At 40.2% G+C, this 20,702-nt stretch overlaps 1 protein-coding gene and 1 non-coding gene across 2 annotated transcripts in view; one reads left to right on the top strand and one right to left on the bottom strand.

The window, feature by feature from the left end:
• The window catches only part of ntm (neurotrimin), a 376,487-nt gene that overhangs the window by 55,583 nt on the left and 300,202 nt on the right, over positions 1 to 20,702 (top strand). The window lies entirely within an intron of this gene.
• Positions 6,307 to 6,378, bottom strand: trnat-ugu (transfer RNA threonine (anticodon UGU)). The gene has a single exon. It is a non-coding gene; the product is annotated as a tRNA-Thr (tRNA).

Here is a 20,702-nt window from a genome sequence, read left to right as displayed (position 1 = left end):
TAAATATTTCTTCAGAGCAGCATGCGCATTTGTCCCACCCATTCGCTTCCTCTATTGATGACACACAGACACACAAACACACAAACAGTGGCATCGTACACATGTATAAACTCAGACTGGGTAAAAACAACAGGATTTGTAAACTTATTCAATGTATGTTGAGCAGTAGGAGATTACAATTCACTCAGTATGGCTTGATTCGGTTGGCAGTGCACAGAACAAATGATATAGTCACAGAGAGGAGCAGTAAATTATTGACAGAGCCAGTAAAAACTCTGTAAAATAATTTGCTTATTGTCCAACATTTATGAAAAAGTCCCCAAATGAACACTGTAGGCAGATTTAGTGGAGCTTTGCATGGCTCCTTGGGTGTTTGCCCCAGATTGGCTGGTGCTGTGGCCAGGCTGTGCGCGCTCTCCTTTTGGGAGGTGGAGCTGCCTGTGGTCCCTCCGTCCGTATCCTGGTGGTATTTTTTGAATAAATGCATTTTGTTGAAATGGAAATAATGCATTTAATTTGTTTCAGTGTCTCCAAAGGCCACTCCCTGTATGGGGTTTATGTAAGCAGTGAAACCAAAGCAAAAAGACACGTGTTCTTATTTGTTTATTTATCGGCAAATCGTCTACGCTACATTCAACAGCGCTATCGCAAGTCTTTTCCTGATATCGTGCAGCCCTAATGTTTACCCTTTTTCAGCGAGAAGAAGAGAGGGAGAGAAAGAAAGAGAGAGAAGACAGAACCAATGCTCTTCACTCTACACATGCAACTATAGCGAGACATTTCAGTTTGATCTCCAACCTGTTTACATACTTACATATCTTGTTATGGTTAGCATTACTAATAACTATAAATATCTGTCATTGCATCCTCACATGTTAAAGGGAAATATGAATTTCTGCACATCAGTCCGTATACATGTTTAAAGACCTCTTCCTCAATTGTGAGAATATCAGGAGTTACATTTGAGGTCAGATGAAATGGCTGTGGCTGTGTTAAGACTGGAGGCAAAAACATCCGCTCAAAGAGAATGGAACAGAGAAGAAAGAATAGAAAGTATTGTTTAAATTTTCCTTTCAAACAGACTGAAGCTGGGATGAAAGAAGAAGAAGTTTGCTGGAACTTATACATTCCTTTTGGTGTTTCTTTGAGGAATGTAAGCCTGCTTCTTAATGGCATAAAGACAAGACAGAGATTTGCCAAGTCCAAACCCAGTATCCAACTGTGCTCTGGTACCTGGAGTGTCATGACAAGAGCCAACATAATGAAACCCAACTAACATCCAATGGAATGTTGGCCCCTTCAAATGGAAAACTAATAGGCAATGTTTTTTCTTGCTTCATATGTGGTCTGTTGTCTGTAAATATGACAATGATCGTAGGTGTCCAATCTCCAATAGCAGATAGATAGATAGACAGATAGATAGATAGATAGATAAACTCACTATAAAAAAAGTTATATAGATACATACAATAGTTTATCATAAATAAACAGTAATAAGTCAGTGACTCATCAATTAGATAGTCCAATGGACAGACGGATGGATGGAATATACAATATATATTATCAATAAAACATAAAAAAGTTATACAGACCTATATTAGATTTACTGAAACTACAACCAACAGAAAACTAAGAAAACAACGATTGAAAGTGAATACTAAAACTGTGCAGTTTAAAACCCTGACTAAAACTTTGCAAAGCACATTCTATTACACCCTTTTAAAGAGCTAAGAGTTGGGAATGTGACATTATAGGGTTTGATCCAATTGAAATGTCGGTTTTCATCCCATACAGTGCATCTCATGCCACCCTGCTGCAGATAGCACCTAACTTTGATTAAGTCCATGTCAGCATTGGATCTTCCTCTCCCTCAATCCTCAGATGCACCATGACACTTCTGATTCACTTTGAAATGCCAGCACAGATGTGAGCTCAACCTTAGCTGTGAATGCTTGATGCTCTTAAATTTGTGAAAGTCGGAAGTGGAGCTGTGGAGGATTGGTGGAGGAGGGTGGTGGAATCACTATCACTTTCATCACACTTTTTGGTTTTGCTCTTTTCCATTAATCTGTCAAAAGGAGAGAGGGAAGATATTTCTACAAGCAGTAAGCTTCAATCTTTCACTGCGTGGACGAAGGCTCGCTTGTACTCATCATCTGTGGTATTTGCTTGCGAGACGTTGGATTAAGTCAAGTGGCAGTTTACATGCCCATTGCTTTGTGCTGCTACTTAGATGCTCTTTCAAAAAGGCCGCTCATTTTAGAAGATTACAAATTTGACGTCTCCCCTGCTCCTCTCTCACAGAATACTTTTGTGTGCCCCTCTGTCATTTCATCAATGCACATGGTTCCCCTGCAGAACGTGGAGTCTTTAAATTTGCTCAAAACATGAAAAATAACCAAAACACAACCACCTTAATTCTATACATGCAGTGTTTGGGAAGCAGAGGCTCAGACCCCCCTACACCAAGGATCCCCTAAAAAACTATGTACTGTAGCAAATACTTTCTATATTTTCATTTCATGTAGAGTTAATTTGCCTGTTTTGCATAGAGCACAACAAAAAAGGTGACTGACAGATTAGCCATATCTGAAACATATTGCTGGGACTTGTTTTGTTATGTATAGTTCTATTGCTAGGAGCCTCAGTCCATTAAACAAAATCAAATCTATTCAAACAAATAAAGCCTTTATTAATCAAAAAAGTGCATCATTCTTAAATCATATACAACTAATTATGAATAACTTAAATCAATTAACAAAGCATCTAGCCGTTCTAGGTATGGGCAAAGTTTGAGCTGTGAGTGCAAGCCACTGACAACCAGGTCTGTGCACAAGGAAACACAAGTAAACATAACCCGCTAAAACATGGAGGGTGTTTTTGCCTCAGCAATCCACATGTATATTTTATTTATTTATTTGTGTATTCTGTTAGATCATTAATTTATTTCCCCTGGTTATGAGGTGCCCCTGCAGTATGCTGGGGCCCAGAGCGTTTGGCTTCACAGCACCAGTTTTTTCTTAAAATGTATAGATAAATGTAGTTCAAAATTCAGTGAGCTTTATTAATATAATCGTTTGGTTGTGGCTGGATGGTTTGTTCTAGAGGTACAGCTGCAGATGTTATTAATCTAAACAGATGTAAAAGGGATGTCTTGCTTGCCAGGCTGGTTGGACCTGTACTACGAATATGCACTTTGCATTTATAGGAGATGAATGGCAGGTGAGAAGATACTTCCCACGTGAAACACCTTTTCATGAAAGTGCAACTATTTAAAGGTGGAATGTATACAGAAAAGGTCTTATTGAATTGTAAGAAAAATACATTTTCTGTTGAAAAGCTCTCTTCACAAAGACCCCTGCCAGAGGGGCAGAGAACGCCATGCTGTATATTACCCTAAATCAAGAATTAGGCCATGATCATGATCAATCATTCACATGTTGACTCCTTTGAGCCTTTACTGAATCCTGCTTTAAATTATTATAATGCTTAAAACTTAAAATGAAAACATGTAGGTCAAGCCCAGGCGCATAGGAGCTTTACACAGAGGCCATCTCAGCTGTGTCCTCTGTGTCAGGACAGAAGTAGTACTTACTGCAGCAGCATAAAAGCATTGCAAAAGATGCAAAGCCGGCATTAGAATAAATCATTGATCATTAAACACATTTGCAGTGACGTGCAGTCTAATGACGCTTACAAGGGAAATGTCTCATTGACTGTCACAAGCCCTGGAAATGTTTCAGAAGGAAGTTTTTCAAAGATGTAAAAGGGTTAGAAAGTCTGCTTCAGTCAGTGCATCACTGCTGCACTCAGTGTTGAATATCAAATATTAAATAGTAACAGTTACATCAAATAACAAGAATGTGACTCATTACTCTTTCAGGACTTGGTAGTTTAACTATGCTTTGTCCCCAAACCTTTGTCTTTGTATGAAAGACCTTTCAACTCGGCTGCAAGATGGATCTCTTTGTCAAACACGTTTGCTTTTCCGAAAGCACATAATCACAACAGCTACAGTACTGATTACACATTTGCAGTGATGGCAGCACCGACAGCATCGACTTGGAACTGAAGGCTTGACATTGAAGGATGTTAAGACTCGTTACTGTGCAGGCGTAAGTTGTTGACTCATTCCACATCTCTTTCTATCGTACAAAACACTGGAATATCTGTCCTTACATCCCAGTTTGCTTTCATGTAGTGACACGCTGTGCGTCACACGTCAATGTAATGACAAACTTCAAAGGCAGCTCAGCTGAAAGGCGGCTGCTGCTGCTGTTTCCCTCCTATGCTCTCTTGTCAGTAATTAATGACTTAAGAAACTCAAGGAAGGCACCTTAAGAAAACCACTAAATGTGGTTGTTTCACTTATTTTATTTAGTTAATACTTAAACAATACGAGTGAACATTTCAGTTAAACATTAGTCTAATTAAAATGGGAAACCTTCCTAGCGGTGAGGCTCTAGTAACAGAGGGATGTGCTCTAAATTAAGCTAAGATAAGTTACAATAATGTAAATAAGAAGCTCAAGAGAACCTTTTTAACATTTTGCACTTAACTGTAATGTCCACAGCCCAACTTGAAATGCTATCATAGCAGTAATGAGCAAATTGTTTGTGAGAAATAGAGCAGTAAGAAATCTCTGCAAAGAGAGATATATAAGTGTGATCAAGATGAAGACTTATACAACACATATGGTCTGTTGCTCCTTAACACATGATATACAAAAGTAAAATGAACGCTTTTATTTGTAATATTTTATTTTAGTTAGTGTGCAAGTTATTTTAAAGGGGACATATTATGTAAATTCCACTTTTGTAGTGCTTCTACACCTTAATTTGGGTATCTGGCATGTCTACCGTCCCAAAAACTCTGGAAAAAAACAACTCCCGCAATTTGTTGTGGTTCCTCTATGTCAGAAACAATACGTTAGATGGCGTATAATGGGATTACGACCCAAAAATACGTCATAGTCTCACTACATGACCTTGGACCACCCCCCACCATCTTCTCACCGGCTCGGCTCCCCGGATAACGTTAGCTCGCGGGGCATTCGAAACAGGTCAATCTGAGGAGGGCTGTTTTAGACAGGGTAAAAAGGTGCTGTTTTAAATGATCCTTGTGGTATTTTGACAAAAGTATGTTCATTAAGACCCCAACGAACCATACCAACTTGTGTTTAAATAGGCATACGATGAGTCCTTTAAGATACATTTCAGAAACATTCACATGTGGCTGTGGCTGAGGGGTAGGCATCCAACCTTGACTCATTTGCATTCCCAAGTGTCCTTTGGCAAGATGTTGAACTCCGAATGCCCCCCCCCCCCCCCATAGAATAACAAAGTGCTGCGAATAGATGCACTGTATGAATGTGTGTGTGAATGGGTGAATGTAAAACTGTACTGTAAAGCGCTTTGATTGGTCATCAAGACTAGAAAAGCGCTATATAAATACAAAACCATTTACCACTTACATTCTCTAAGTATCAACTCTGGATGCTGTTGAGATCTTTCAGGGCTGTCATATCCAGATAAATATCTATTAAAATATAATTTAAATATCATTTCCTCATTTTTATCAAAAGGTTTAAAGGTTAACCAATTTATCCGCCACCCAGTCCCATGCCTGTACAGATCTCTTTGTTTTAACCTTGCTGCGTGCCACTTATTGTGCTGAGACTATGCTGCACACAACATATGGAGGCATATCATCGCAGGTCACTGCTCCAGATGTGCATGAATTTCAAATTTGTCCCAGGAGTGAATATTAGTAACTATTCTTATGTTTTTTGATACTGTCAGTTGGAATGTCTGGGGCATCCTTCACCCTCCTCTCACATATGAGACGTGACCTGAAACACATGCTTTTAGAAAAGATCAAATTCAATAATTAAATTGAAGTTGAATATTTAAGCAGTTATAAATGAAAATAATGAGTTTAATTAGTTTGCAAAATGGTAAATTCTTGTGTGAAAACATCTACTTAACAAGGGCTTAAATTCCATGAATACATAACATGTCATTTAGCTGACGCTTTTGTCCAAAGCGACTTTTTTAAGAACACTCAGCATTTATGAGGGGCCATTTTAGGGGTTCAGTATCTTACCAAAGACATTTAAGCATGCAGATGGGAAAGAGTGGGTTTCGAACCATCAACCTTCTTGTTGCAGAACAACCTCTCTATCCCCTAGGCCACGCTCTCCCAATTGTACTATGATCGTGTGTACTGACGATCAGTATTACATGAGTGCCGGCTGACCAAAGCTAACAAACACACGGAGAGAAAACATATATAGATTCAACCTGCAGGCCCCGGCAAGGATCAAACTCACGACCCCTGGTTTACAAGACCAGTGCTCTACCACTGAGCTATGGAGCCTGCGTCTAGGCTCTGGATTAACTTTAAATATTCCTAGTACTGATGACATTTTTTTCTCTGTGCCTTCTGGCACCGCAATGATGCGCATATTATACCTTTTCTCGACAGTTCTCATATGCATTGGCAATGTCTTAACAAGGGCCTGGTTTGATTGGTTGTGATGTGTTGTATACCGATTTAGTTAAGGATATTTAATTTTACAAAACTAAGTATGCCTGTATATGAAATTCTCACAAAACTAAAGCTGCAATCTGAACAAGAAACCTCTAACTAAGTGCATTCTTAAGAATTTTGACCATTTTAAGCATAGACCATCCAGTGTGAGGTCATTTTTAGAAAGTGAGGACATTTTTTGCCAGTTCTCACTTTTTAAAAGGCTGTCTGAGGGTTAAGACTTGATGTTAGGGTTGAGATTGGAATTAGGTTTAGGTAAGGGTTAGAAATTTAGTTTGGATGGCTAGGGTTTACGTAAGGGGCTAGGGAATGTGTTGTGTCAATGAGTTTCCTCACTAAGTTTGAAGTACAAACGTGTATGCGTTTGTGTGTGTGTGTGTGTTTGTGTGTGTAACACGACTTGCTCAAATGCAGAGACAGACCAGCTAAAAGCGAGGCGCACTGGTGCAACGAAGAAAAATGTTTAGCCACACTTCACAGATTTTTGGTTACATGTACCAAAATGGTCGCACTCTGGAGCACTGTAAGTGAATTTTAATGTGGCTGTCATTGCTCCCCAACATCGAGGGTAAATAACTATGTGAAAAGAGAATTTGGCCGATTTCTTCTTTGACTTAGGAAAGTCATGGGAAAACAAGCTTTTGCAAATTAGACATATGCAAGTGTTTGTCATGCTCTGTTTCTCCATTACTCTTGGATATGGTACAACTGTTACAGTGATGCCAAAAACCTATAGACAATAGACATACTTTATTTCCCGTCATAAATATGATTGGGAAGTATTAATCCATTTGCAAAACAAATGATGGCGTTGGTTTGAACAAAACGTATTAATTCCCTTCCCTGATTCTTGATTACATCAATTTGAGAGCAGATATCAAACACACTGCTCATTATTGGACACAACACAGGTTTTACAAGCATGCACAGCAGAGGCAGTGCATGATTTATCGATTATTATTGTTCATGTTAATGTTTGGCCTGCATTACAGTGGTGGTGGGTCATATGAGGCTGAACACCCTGCTGATACTCCTGCAGTATCACCTGAGTGCGCCGTAATGACATAGTGATTAGTGTTCAGGGCAGGCCCATGTATTTTCAAACTTTTTTCTGGAGGTCACTTCTAAACTATAAAGATAATAAAAGGAAAAGGAGGGCAAATAATGTAATTTGTTTTGAATACCTTTGTAGTTTATACATCCCATGAGTCCACAGAAGTGTTCGGGTCATAACCCATCTCTAAGCAAATTGATCCTGTAGTCTTTTTATACCTGGGGGACAATTGTTTTGGGCCAAATCAAGACCAGAACAAGTTCATACAAGTCACGACAAAACCATGATAGAATTGTTTCCACCAAATTGTCTATACAACAATAAAACCTCCAACACCGACAAAAACAGCCCAGACACCACACATCACCACAGTCAGCATATGACATAACCTGTCATAAAAAGTACCCTACATTTTATACGGTGCAGCACCTTCCTTCTCTGAGATTCAGCCGTTTTTGATTCACAGTTTGTTCAAGAGGGAGATACTCGTCAGCACATTAACACCACACTGATTCTTAGTTTGACCGGTCCAAGGCCCTCTCACTTCCGGTAGCCCCAGAGAACACTGTACTACTGTCTGTATTACTGTTATTATATACACAAGTTGACTTGACAGACTACTGCTTGTTAAATGCGTGAATGTATATACCCTCAAACTGTACAGACTCTTTGATAATGAAAAAGGTCAAAGCCGCCTGTAAAAGTGGTAGTAAATGGATACAACTGGAGTAGCAGCCTGATAGCGTGTCAGGACACTTATAGATTGGCCCAAGGTTGGTTAAAGTGAGGCAATGCTATCTTTAAGAGTTGAGATATGATGACAGACCATCAGTTAAATGTATTATACTATACAGGCTCAGTGCCCATTCTAAACAGGCATTTTTTGAATGGGCTGTTTGCTTGACCTGTGTCAATGCTCCAGAGCCACTTCAGAATTATTCCTGGTTCATATGCAATGAAGAGTTTACAGTCAATGGTTTTCTTAAAAGGTAACTGAATATGTGCTTTATGTGGCTTATAGGTTAGAATGATTTACTAAACTGCTGTTATTTTATTTCATAAGTAGGTGACAGAATGTCTGTGTCAGGCCCATACAGTGTTAATATGATGTCAAAATGATCTGGCGCCGATGTTGTTCTGTGATCTGTCCCAGTTACAGACCACTGCTGTAGTTTATCAGAGGACTTAAAAGAAGCTGAGTGAAGGCACATTGACACTCAGACTGACAGGCTTTTGTGGAATTAGTAGTTAGATGGTGGTTTTGTAGGAAGCACAGCCATTCAGCTTTGTAAGTACCAAATAGTTACGGCACAGGTGATAGCTGTGTCGGCTTGACACAGTGGGTGAAGTGTTCAGTGTCTACAGTGCCTTGTAGCTCAGTCTGTTCACCACACACCAAAATACTAAACTGTCTGGCTCGGGGCTGAGGTGATCCTCTGGGTTCTCACTCTGCTCAGGTCTGTGGAGAGAAGATCAGTCCTGTTGATGTGCTTTGCTTCCATAGCAGGCAGTACACCTGTAGCAGCTGCAGTTTCTATCCTGTAGACAAAGGGTAAATGGTATTTCTCTATAATAGATCCCATTCACACACTGACAGTGGGGGACGGTCGGTGGGGTCCAGTGTCCTACGCAAGGACACACATGTGGACATGAGAAACAGGGGATCGAACCACCCATTAGTGGAAAAACAGCTCAACCTCCTGTGCCACTGCGCTGTGTCATTGTCTGACCATAATGACAATTCGGGCCATCTGAAGGAAACAGGCTTATAAAGCCTTTTCAGCAATCTCTTATTCACTCAGAACGTTTGCTGGGAGCCAGTCAGCACTCCCTGTAAATCAGCACCGTTTACTGCATGTGGGCCTGTTAAACTGCTTCTGCATTTTCCATCTTTAATTTTGAGCAAAGATAATTTGTATAGTGGATAAAAGGATGTCACATCCCAAACTGAACAGGGAGAAAGCGAGGTTAGAAGTGTTCCAGAAACATCAATTTGCAGATTTATTCCGATTTCAATGGCACAACATGTCCTTGCCCGCCGTAAAAGTATAGTTAATGGATAATATGGGATCTTTATAAAATATAGAATATGGCTCTATGATCACACATGTTGGCTTTCACTCAATGATATGACTTCATTGCCATCATTTCAATAAACATTAGCTCTTGGATGCATCCTCAAGGTTGTGATGTCTGACCTTGATTTTTAGCTGTCAAAGTGAACTTTTTCTCATATTTGTATTATTTATACATTATTTGGAGTAAAGTTTGTGAGAGATAACTTCAAAGTCAAACATTTCACGTTTTGTGTTGAAATTCATTTAACCAAACAGAAAAAAAGGGTTTTGATTACAGGGGAATTCCAAAACTTGTAAATATTTTCAAATAGGATTTTGATGTTTGACTTTTTTTCAGCTCCCTCTCTTCCATCCAAGTTAAGATTTTCAAAAAAGAAAAGAAAAAGCGATGTAAAAAAAAAAACTCCTATACATAATAACTGCTGTACATCTTGAGCCTAATTAGTATCCAAAAATAGAGGGGGTTAAAACACAGCACAAAGAAAAGGGATGAGATGCTGGATTCAAAGAGTGATTCACTTCTATAGCCGCAGGCTCTTTTGCATTTGAGGTAACAGCAGGGTTCATTTGCAACACCCAAGGGATCTTTCAGTGGATTGCCAAGTCTCAGGGGAAGAGAGGGGAGGCTCTTAGAAGGGGGGTGTGACAGTTGGGGGGGTGGGTGGTGTAGTGAGTGTGTGAGTGGCAGATCTGTAGCTCCGCTCTCAAGAACCAATGATTAGAGAAGATTGCAGATACAAACAGTGTGCTTCCGACCATGCCACAAGGGCTCAGTTATTCAGCATCAACCGTAAATATAGATCAGTGCACTACAGAAAACAGGTCTTTGCTGTAATAGCACAGCATTATTCCTGCAATGACTGCAACTTCTGCTGCAGACAGACACACAAACTCTTATCTCTGAGGTGTCATCTAGGTGCACGCTGCAGCAGCACAGGGGCACTAATTATATAAAGTAATAATGCTGATCATCACTAATAGAATTACTTGTTCTACACAATTATTCCATGACGCACTGACCAGTGTGATGGAATTCACACAAGTGAGAAGACCTTTGATCACCTGTTGCCATTAATTATCATGTCCATCCTTTTTTGCTGTGTGAATCTGCAACTTTAATTATATATGGAGCTCCCGTATCGATCCCAAGGAAAAGTCTGAAAAAATTCAATTAATAAAAAAAAAAAAAAAATTATTAGACGTTGGGTTATGTGTAACGGAGAGGTTTCTCACTGGATTGATTGACTGGAATGTGTAGAGTTGAACTCCATCAATGCAGCTTTGTCATCTAGATTTCCGAAATGCAGAATCTCTTATAACAGATGTTAAAACTGCTTTCAGACATGCACTAAACTTTTCTAAAAGGTTTCTGTGGACTTCCTCCCCCTGGCTGCCTACTAGTAGGCCCACGGAAAGTCCAGAGGAGCCAATATGAGAACACAGTAGGAGATCCCCCTGCCAGATTCACAGCGAGCAGGGAGGTTGATGGCGTTTTTAACACGTTACAGTGACACAAATGAAAAAAAAACAAAATAATCTCCATATGAAAAGCCGGTGCCATGTACATATAAAACACAGACGGAGACGTCAAAAGAATTTGAAGTGATAAAGGCTGACGTCAGTGTGATGTTATCAAAATCTCACGAACTCTGCAGCAGAATCAGAACATTACATCCTGCTTCTTCCTGCTGCACCAATCACCTGAAATTTGTTGCACTTGTGAACGCGTCTGGGTTGAGAATCTCCCGCTGGTTCTTCATGTGTGAAAGAAAAACTCAGATAAAGTTCGTACCCAATTCTCACACATACACACACACACAAACACACACACACACACACACACACGTTTTGGAAAATCCTTTGCTGTAATTTATAGACTGACTGAGTTTGACCGTTGTGTCATCTGGCTTGCTTTTAACACAATCCTCAGTGCAGAGGTAACATGCACTCAATGACTCCCGACATTGCACACCAGAGACACACCAGAAGCACGCACGCATGCATGCACTCACACACACACACAAAAAAAAGAAGAAAATTCACCTGTGGTCCTTCTTTGCCGCTGCCTTCTCCCACCTCTCAGCTCTTACATACTTCTTGTTAAACCTTGTGAACCTCTGACCCATCTCACCGCCTCGACATCCAGCACTCTTACCTGGCAGCTTTGCAGAGACCATCGGGATCTGTGATAGATGGGGCTCTACAGCAGTCGGGAGTTTTGATGAGTTTCCAGCAACTTGTCAATGGAGGGGTTGGAAAAAACGTCAGTAACCGATTGGTGCATGCACAGCTGTTATGGTCATGAAAGTCTTATTTCCATGTACTATACTGCAGTGTCTTATCTGAACACAATAGTATACAGTATACCCTGTTATGTTATGCAGTCCAGTCTCTGCTGCTCATTTATTTACCCCGATGCCTGTAGATACAGAGCTGGAGTGGTCTATTTGTGAGTCATGTTTATGAGTGCTCAGCAGTGTTGTGTTGTTGCTAAATGAAGTGTTGTATGCTCATATTTGTATTTTCAGATATTTCCTTCTTTACTGAGAAACTGACTGGAAGTATGACGTGCCTGTAACGAAGGCAAACTAATGAGCTTTTATTAAACTCAGTATGCAAATGTTGCCCAAATGTGCATTTAGAAACAAATGCTATGGACTGTGAAACAAAGGAACAACCAGTACATTTGGTTGTTAATGAGAATAAATGGTGTAGTGTCAAGGCAGCTTTTACTTTACATATTTCCAGGTTTATAAATAAATCCAACAAATTAAATACTAAATAGTATTCTAATTTCGACTTTCTTTTGCTGAAGTCTCTGCAGGATTCACACTATGAGCCTCAATTCTTATTAAATGTAGTAAACTGATTTAGTTTTTGATGTAACTGTGTTATGGATAGCAGACGTGACCATGGGGTATGGGGTCTACAAGCAGAGATGGGTAGTATTTCTATTACTTGTATTTGAAATACGTATTTCAGTTACTTTGAGTATTTTGTAATTTGTATTTGATAGGGCCGATAAAAAATCAAACGTAGTTTGTAACAAAATACTTTAGAGTGGAGTAATTTTGTATTTAAAATACTCAAAATACTTTCTGTACGAATCCAAAAACAGTTCACGAGTATGCATCAATTAACAAAATGCAGTGAATGAAAAGAAGTGAAATCTAAATCAAATCAATATTTGGTGTGACCACCCTTTGCCTTCAAAACAGCATCAATTCATCTAGGTAGACTTGCACACAGTTTTTGAAGGAACTCGGTTGGTAGGTTGTTCCAAACATCTTGGAGAACTAACCACAGATGTTCTGTGGATGTAGGCTTCCTCAAATCCCTCTGTCTCTTCATGTAATCCCAAACAGACTCAAAGATGTTGAGATCAGGGCTCTGTGGGGGCCATAACATCACTTCCAGGACTTCTTGTTCTTCTTTGCGCTGAAGATAGTTCTAAATGACATTGGGTTTATGTTTGGGGTCGTTGTCCTGCTGCAGAATAAATTTGGTGCCAATCATACGCCTCCCTGATGGTATTGCATGATGAATAAATATCTGCATGTATTTCTCAGATTTGAGGATACCATTAATCCTGACCCAATCTCCAACTCCATTTGCAGAAATGCAGCCCCAAACATGCAAGGAACCTCCACCATGCTTCACTGTTACCTGCAGATACTCATTATTGTACCGCTCTCAAGCCCTTCGGCGAACAAACTGCCTTCTCTACTGCCAAATATTTCAACTTTTGACTCATCAGTCCCTGCTGCCATTTGTCTGCATCCCAGTTCCTATGTTTCCGTGCATAGTTGAGTCGCTTGGCCTTGTTTCCATGTCGGAGGTTTGGGTTTTTGGTTGCAACTCTTCCATGAAGACCACTTCTGATCAGACTTCTCTGGACAGTAGATGGGTGTACATGGTTCCCACTGGTCTCTGCCAGTCATGAGCTGATGGCACTGCTGGACATCTTCCTATTTCGAAGGGAAATAAGCTTGATGTATTTTTCATCTGCTGCTGTAAGTTTCCTTGGCCGACCACTGCGTCTATGATCCTCAATGTTGCCCGTTTCTTTGTGCTTCTTCAAAAGAGCTTGAACAGCACATCTGGAAACCCCAGTCTGCTTTCAAAATCTTTGTCTGGGAGAGACCTTGCTGATGCAGTATAACGACCTTGTGTCTTGTTGCTGTGCTCCGTCTCCGTCTTCTGTTTCAGTTAATGACAATGTTTCAACCTACATGTGAAATTGATGTTCATTAGCACCCGTTTGATATAATTGGTTGATCATACAACAGACTGTAATCCTACAAAATCCCTGACTTTGTGCGAGTCTACCTATAATAATTGATGCTGGTTTGAAGGCAAAGGGTAGTAACACCAAATATTGATTTGATTTAGATTTTTCTTTTGTTCGCTCACTTTGCATTTTGTAAATTGCTAAAAATAAACAATTATTATTTATATTTTTCGAAGCATTCTTAGTTTAAAGCATTTTTTCACACCTGCCAAAAACTTTTGCACAATACTCTATATATGCATAATCAATCAAATTGTTGTTACACTGACATTCTGTGACTGTTCTTCCTTTTTGTGGGGTTCACCAGAGCTTTGTGTACATTATATAGCCCAAACCTGAATTCTCTGCTATACCAAATTGTGAGAAAACGGAAAATCCAGAAAAAGTATTTTTTATATTTTAAATACAAAATACATGTATTGTATTTTGTTACATTTTCTGGCACCAGTATTTTGTATTTTATTTTGATACATTTATTTGAGGGGTATTTTGTATTTTGTATCAAAATACATTTTGATGTATTTTTGCCCATCCCTGTCTACAAGGTCAACTGTACCTTTATTGCCGTGACAACAACAATCATATAACCCACAGGAGTGTATCACTAGCATGCATCAACTACTGGACTTTCATTATCCTGGTAATAATAAGGAATATACGATTAAGGTTGTGGAACCGTCACAGTTTGGTTAGGTTTAGGAAACATACACCATTTGGTTAGAAATAGTTAAGGGTTGTGGTTTGGGTTAAAATTCATTCATCCAGTTTAAAGGACTGGCACGGGCAACGAAAGGAATTTACGCTATTTAACTCTCTCCTTTATCATAATTCCTACGGCCACTAGAGGTTGTCTAACAACAAAATCTTGCTTGGTGGTAAGAAGCTGCTACATGGATGATTTAGGGATGATATTTTGCTTCAGTAATGTCAGCTTATGTGCGTCTGTGTCTTTTTCAAGCCTCCCAGCTTTGCCAAAGTAACAATACACGATGGAAGAAGTGTCGTCTAATTGACAGTTGAAGCATAGCATGGGTTCATACAGAGCACTCCACACGCATTGGCTGAATAATTCTTTGCAGCATGCATCTCAATATTTGACTGTGTATCTGATAACATTCCATCATATTCATTCAGATGTACACTGCAGACATTATAACCTCATGCCGATGCTGCCAAGGCTCCCTCCGCCACCCAACTCCTGGTCTTTTGTGCTGTTGATATAACTAAGACTCATGTTCATGTATGGGGGATTATCGTTCAGCAGAATCCACAGAACTCTCCCACAACAGCAGAGCATTTCTGCAAAAACAAACTGTTAACCTTTGCAATAAATGGCTGCTTGATGCAAATGTTTCTGACTGGAAATATGAGAAAGAAAAAAATATCCGGGATGTCTCAGACCTATTAATAGATTCTCATATCTTTCACATTTCTTTGATGAAGCAACTATTGATCAGGACCATTGCAGTGCAATTATTTTTAGATGGACAAACTCTGAGAAGTCCTCTGACAATTACAGATCTATATCCTAGACTGTTTATATAAATGGATGAAGGGTCTGTGACGTCACCCGTTGGTTTCTGCAGAGTGAGAATGAGGCTACTAGGAGGCGTTCCCCAGGCGGCATCTTGCCGGTGCTGACTCCTCCTAGTTCCTGGCTAACCAATCAATGGGCAAGGAAGAGGAGCGTGAGTGAAGACTGACAGCTGTGCGACGGCAGCAGAGTAGTAGAGCATCTATTGCACTTCTGTCCGTCCTGGGACAGAGGATGTCACACCCTGTTAAAGCCCTATGAGATGAATTGTAATTTGTGAATATGGGCTATACAAATACAATTTGATTGATCGATTGATTGATTGATAGATGCCTGGTTAGCTTAGGCTATGGCTAACCGGCTACCGTTGATTAAGATTAAGATTAATTTATTAGTCCCAAACACATGCTAGTCGCCGGTGCTAACGGTTAGCGCTGTCCAGCCGGATGGTCACGATCTTTACCATGAACTAGAGGTAAGTAACCTTGAAACTATGAGAACAAGCAGATCAACAAACCGTGTTATTCATCCGATGTGTGAATTGAAGGTTTTCCATGGCTCAGGTGATGTTCAGTCCCCGGGAGTAGCCTGTTAGCTCAGGTGAAGGCGAGCAGGCGGCAGGCTAGGAGTTGAAGTCGTTGCGCTGACTGTGACGTCACGTGAATTTCAAACCTCTTTATCGCTTAAACGAGGGAGTTAGAAAAAATTATTCTGCTCTAAAGTCTGGCATTTTAACATGGTAGTCAATGGGCACTATCTGCTTCTTGGAGCCAGGCGTAGCGGATTCCCATGGAACTGCAGCTTTTTACACTTCCGTATCGGCTTCATCGCTCAGCCCAGGATGTTGACCCTTGATCTATATATGAAGTCACACTTTGTGCCCTGAGCTGGAATCACGAGAGTTTGGGGCCAGAAAACAAAAATACAATAACAAAACAAGACCAATTCACATCTTCCCAAATATTTATTATTGATAAAGATTTCAATCTATACTAAAAGTAAGGTTATCTGTTGTTGGCTCAGGGCTTATGCAGCAAACAATACACTGAGCTCAGGTCGTATTTACTTGTGAAACAGTGTGTAACAGGAAATATAATATCTGGTCTCTTCTTAATGACCGTGAGTGTGTCAAATGCATATTTTGAACTTGCTCTTATTGTGCAGTGGCTCTAATTAAAATCTATCTGAATTGATAATGCCGAAAGAAATGCTTGTGGTTGGGCATAGATTATTATCATTAAATGGATGGCAAGGACTCAGGCAGCAGCAGGCTCACAGGATGTGGAATGATGTGTTTCTTCATAAACCAGCTACATTTCCTTATGCATGGCTTGTTGAGCTGCAGATTATTCTGACTGAGAACCTCTCTGTGTTTTTCAAGTTTGTGTTTGCAGGAGGGCCGTTGCAGTATCGAGGCTGCACTTTTCCTGTAGTAACAGCCAATTCAATTAGACGCCAGGAGAAATGTCGAAGGGAAGCAGCTCCAGAGTTTATAGGTGTTTGTTGTTTCAATTTTATGATAACAATAAGTAAAAAACTAAGCAAGATTGCAAGATATTTAATGACCACAAGCTGGATAAGCATTACAGAGGAATGTTTCGATCAGTTGGCCCATGGGTTAAGGAACCAGCATGCACCTCTGCACCGCTGTGCTGCACATGGTCCTAATTCAATATCTAGGATCAGCATTAGTGTAGCAGAGTGCAACTCAAGCTCTCCAGAAGAGACTGTTTATTCCCTAATATATATATTTCTGCAAAGTATGTCCACAACAACCATCTAGAATTATACACCTGATGTGTGCACGATATTTGAATGCTCTCTGAACATGAAACCCACACTAGTTATCTCACATGAGTGGTTTGTGGTCCCTTCCATCCTGAATTTATGAATTCACAATAATGTGGTCTGGATTAAACATCTCATATTTGTTATATTATTCAAACAATGGCACACTTGACAGAGGAGCCTTCCATTACATGAAATACTGCATGTGTTAAAATGTAAGGGGTGGCTCTGGTCCCCTTAGGGAACCTCTAATCAAGAAGTCGTTCAAGAGGTTGTTGGAGAAGTTGCAGAGTTTCACAAGTTGCATACATATAAGTCAGTTTTCATGAACGGGGGGGGGGGGGGGGGGGCGGGGGGTGTTCTGCCTGGTGAGTCTAAATGATGGCAAAAGAAAAGGAATGATCCTGCAGCTTGTGTAATGGAGCGTTTGCACCAGGTCACTTGAGTGTCCTGACACCTGTGATCTGGGGAAATATCTGCAAAACATGGCTGGTAATGATGAATTTAAATGCAAATGGAAACCTGACAGGGGAAACAAATTACACTCATCACTTGGCTAAATTGCTTCAAATTGAAGACGAGTGTTCCAACCTGAGCATATTGGACTAGTGGTTCATGAAATAATAAAGAATATGGAAAACAAGGTTATAGTTAATTTTACCTTCTCCAGTTACCATTGCCTGGGTAAATAAATGGAAGACAGGAATCATCATATCTACAAATTTGATTTGATTCCCTGGTTGTTGTAATGTGTTAACCAATGTCTGTTTCCTGTTTACCAAGATAGGGGACCCGACATGTGCTTTGCATCTATTGTGTGAGTAAATAACAACAGGGAAAGCATGTACAGGCTGGTGTCAACATGTTTTCCTCTCGTGGAAGTGCGCACTCTATCAAAGTGCCTCAGCAGAGTAATGGGAAATCATGGCCAATCTCTATAGGTAAAGTCCTTGTGTCTCTGTTCAACTTCAGCGGTTGTTGCAATGTGCAGGTGAACAAGTGGCTTGGCTTTGTCTGATAGATTGACTGTGCAACATCCGTTGACCTTTCTCCATCCCATTCCAGCTGCCAGCCATTTGTTTCCAGCACACCTCCAACATCGACTAAACGTGCGCTCCACTGAGAAGAGCTAACATGGGAGGGAATATTGTCTCCTTTCCACCATTAAGCTACAGGGGATAAAAGAACACTCTCCTCCTTTTCACCTCCCACCCCCCCTTCCACTCATTACATGTTATCCTCCGAGCAGGGAATGCATGGAGACTTCGAGATCAGTGTGGGAGTCAGGTGCAGAATACAGATCAGCAGCAGGGAGAACTGATGCCCACACTATTTAGCATAGCTAATTGACCTCTAGCTGAAAAACCCCTTCACTGTGACTAACCGCACCCCCTGGCCTCACCGACCAGCATCTGCTACAATTTTATTCTCTGATCCTGTGCTTACAGTCATATTTAGTGATGGTTGAGCTTAATCTTGGTTCAAGCCATCAGTAAGTTTATCTGCTGCAGGTTCTGCAACAACCACCCTCACAGTCAGACAGTCAATTGATTTTAAAATTATTTTTTTCTAAGTTCCAGTTGTTCTCAATCATTTTCAAAAGAATAAACAAGACGGCGCAAAAGTCGAGTCAGCAGGCTGCCCTCACTGCCCCGGCCTGTGTGCTGGACTGGCGAGCGGGAGAGACTGAATGTTGCTACTGCGCATGCACACTTCTTCTTCTTTGAATGCGCAGTGGGAGTGAGACTGTGTTGGCTACTTATTGTGCGAGTGAGCATAACTCTAAATAAAGTAATCTTCACTCTAAACACTAAGTATTTTGCGTTTTTCACCATGCAAGTAACTCTTACTTGATAAATACCAGTCATAAGTGCATATTGTTGATAACCTAGTAAAGTTAACTAATGAATGTATGTCAGGGCAGCTATTGGATTTTACAGTGCATGAAGTGAGATCAATTCATGTTGTGCTTGATGAGGAGATTAATGACTGTGCAGTGTTTCAACAGTATTATCAGCAACAGCATTGCGCTGTCTCAAATAGCCCTGCCACTGCACAGGGATATCCCAGGAGGCCTCTAAAAATATGCAGTAATTAAGTACCTCATTCTAATGGGATTATCACGGTAAAAACGTGTCCTCAAGACTAAAATCCAGTTCCCACTGGAATTATGAAACCTATTACGAAGACAATATCTAAGGCAAATATTTCATGTGTTTACATGTATCGATGAGGTTGTATACTAACCCTGGGTTAATCTGGTGATAGTTTACTGCCTTGTTTAATGCTCTAAAAGTAAGACATGTGTTGTAATAAAAGGTTAAGGTTTGGTTAAGGTTAAGACCAAATCTGCCACACTGCAGACATTTATTTCCGAACACAATGAGGAATATTGGGTAACAGTTAAGGCAAAGTAAAGTAAACTTGTCAGTTGATACCTAACTCCAGGCTTAGTTTTGTATCATGAACATTAAATCGTAGACTACCAGCGATCACACAGAGCACTTAGCTGAGCTTGGTGAAGCTTATTAGGAGCAGAGAGAAGCAAAAATGTCTTGGCCAGTGTCAGCAGTTAAAAATCCCAGCCTCCTTTCCAGAGCTCTGAATGAAGGTTTGTGCAGGACACAATGGGCATGTCCGGTGTTTCTTAATGGGCCCCTTTTATATAGTTTTTTGACACTCCTCTTTGCAATTAAGAGATTTAGAAAAAACACAGCTGAGGCTGGAATTAGAAGTCATAATTGCACTAAGTGGCTGAGCCACAGGGTTGTCCTGGCCACTTGGGATTTATTGACTGCTAGTGGCTAAAATATTCTTGAGACAACATGTCAAAACTAGAGGAACCAAGCCACACTTGAATCTGCCTGTGAAGTGTGAAGTCATGACACAGATCTCTCTCACACCCAAGAAGATGTTACACACTACACAGGCACTGGGGCAGACACTTGCAAAGCTTAGCAGTGGGATGTTCAAAACACATAGCTGAATCATCATGTATCTCTCCAAGCAATCCCTATACCCACTACACATGGACTCATTTAAACCTCTTAAAGAGTATTCTCCAAATTAAACTCTCATCGCTGTTTTCTCTATCTTGGCTAGGATAACAGGAGAAGGATGAGGTTACAATTCTGAGTAAAAAACGACAGTACAGTTCACCTTGCACCTTGGAATGAAAGATGATACAGCTTTGGGTTTTATCAGTTCAGGATAATTCATCATTAATAATTTATCTGCATTGATTCTCAAAATATTTGTATTATTTATAGACAATAATCTGTCTAATATTTCCTTTGCATGGCAGGAAACTATGTTATTAAATGTTATTATTACAATTAAATTTTGCATTGCAACAATTTAATAATACAGAGCAGGAACAAATGTCAAACCACAATGTAGATGTCG

The sequence above is a fragment of the Platichthys flesus genome, chromosome 15 (genome assembly GCF_949316205.1).
Source record: "Platichthys flesus chromosome 15, fPlaFle2.1, whole genome shotgun sequence".
NCBI classification, from domain to species: domain Eukaryota; kingdom Metazoa; phylum Chordata; class Actinopteri; order Pleuronectiformes; family Pleuronectidae; genus Platichthys; species Platichthys flesus.
Note: the sequence above shows the minus strand (reverse complement) of the source record. Positions and strands in the feature narration are given on the sequence as shown.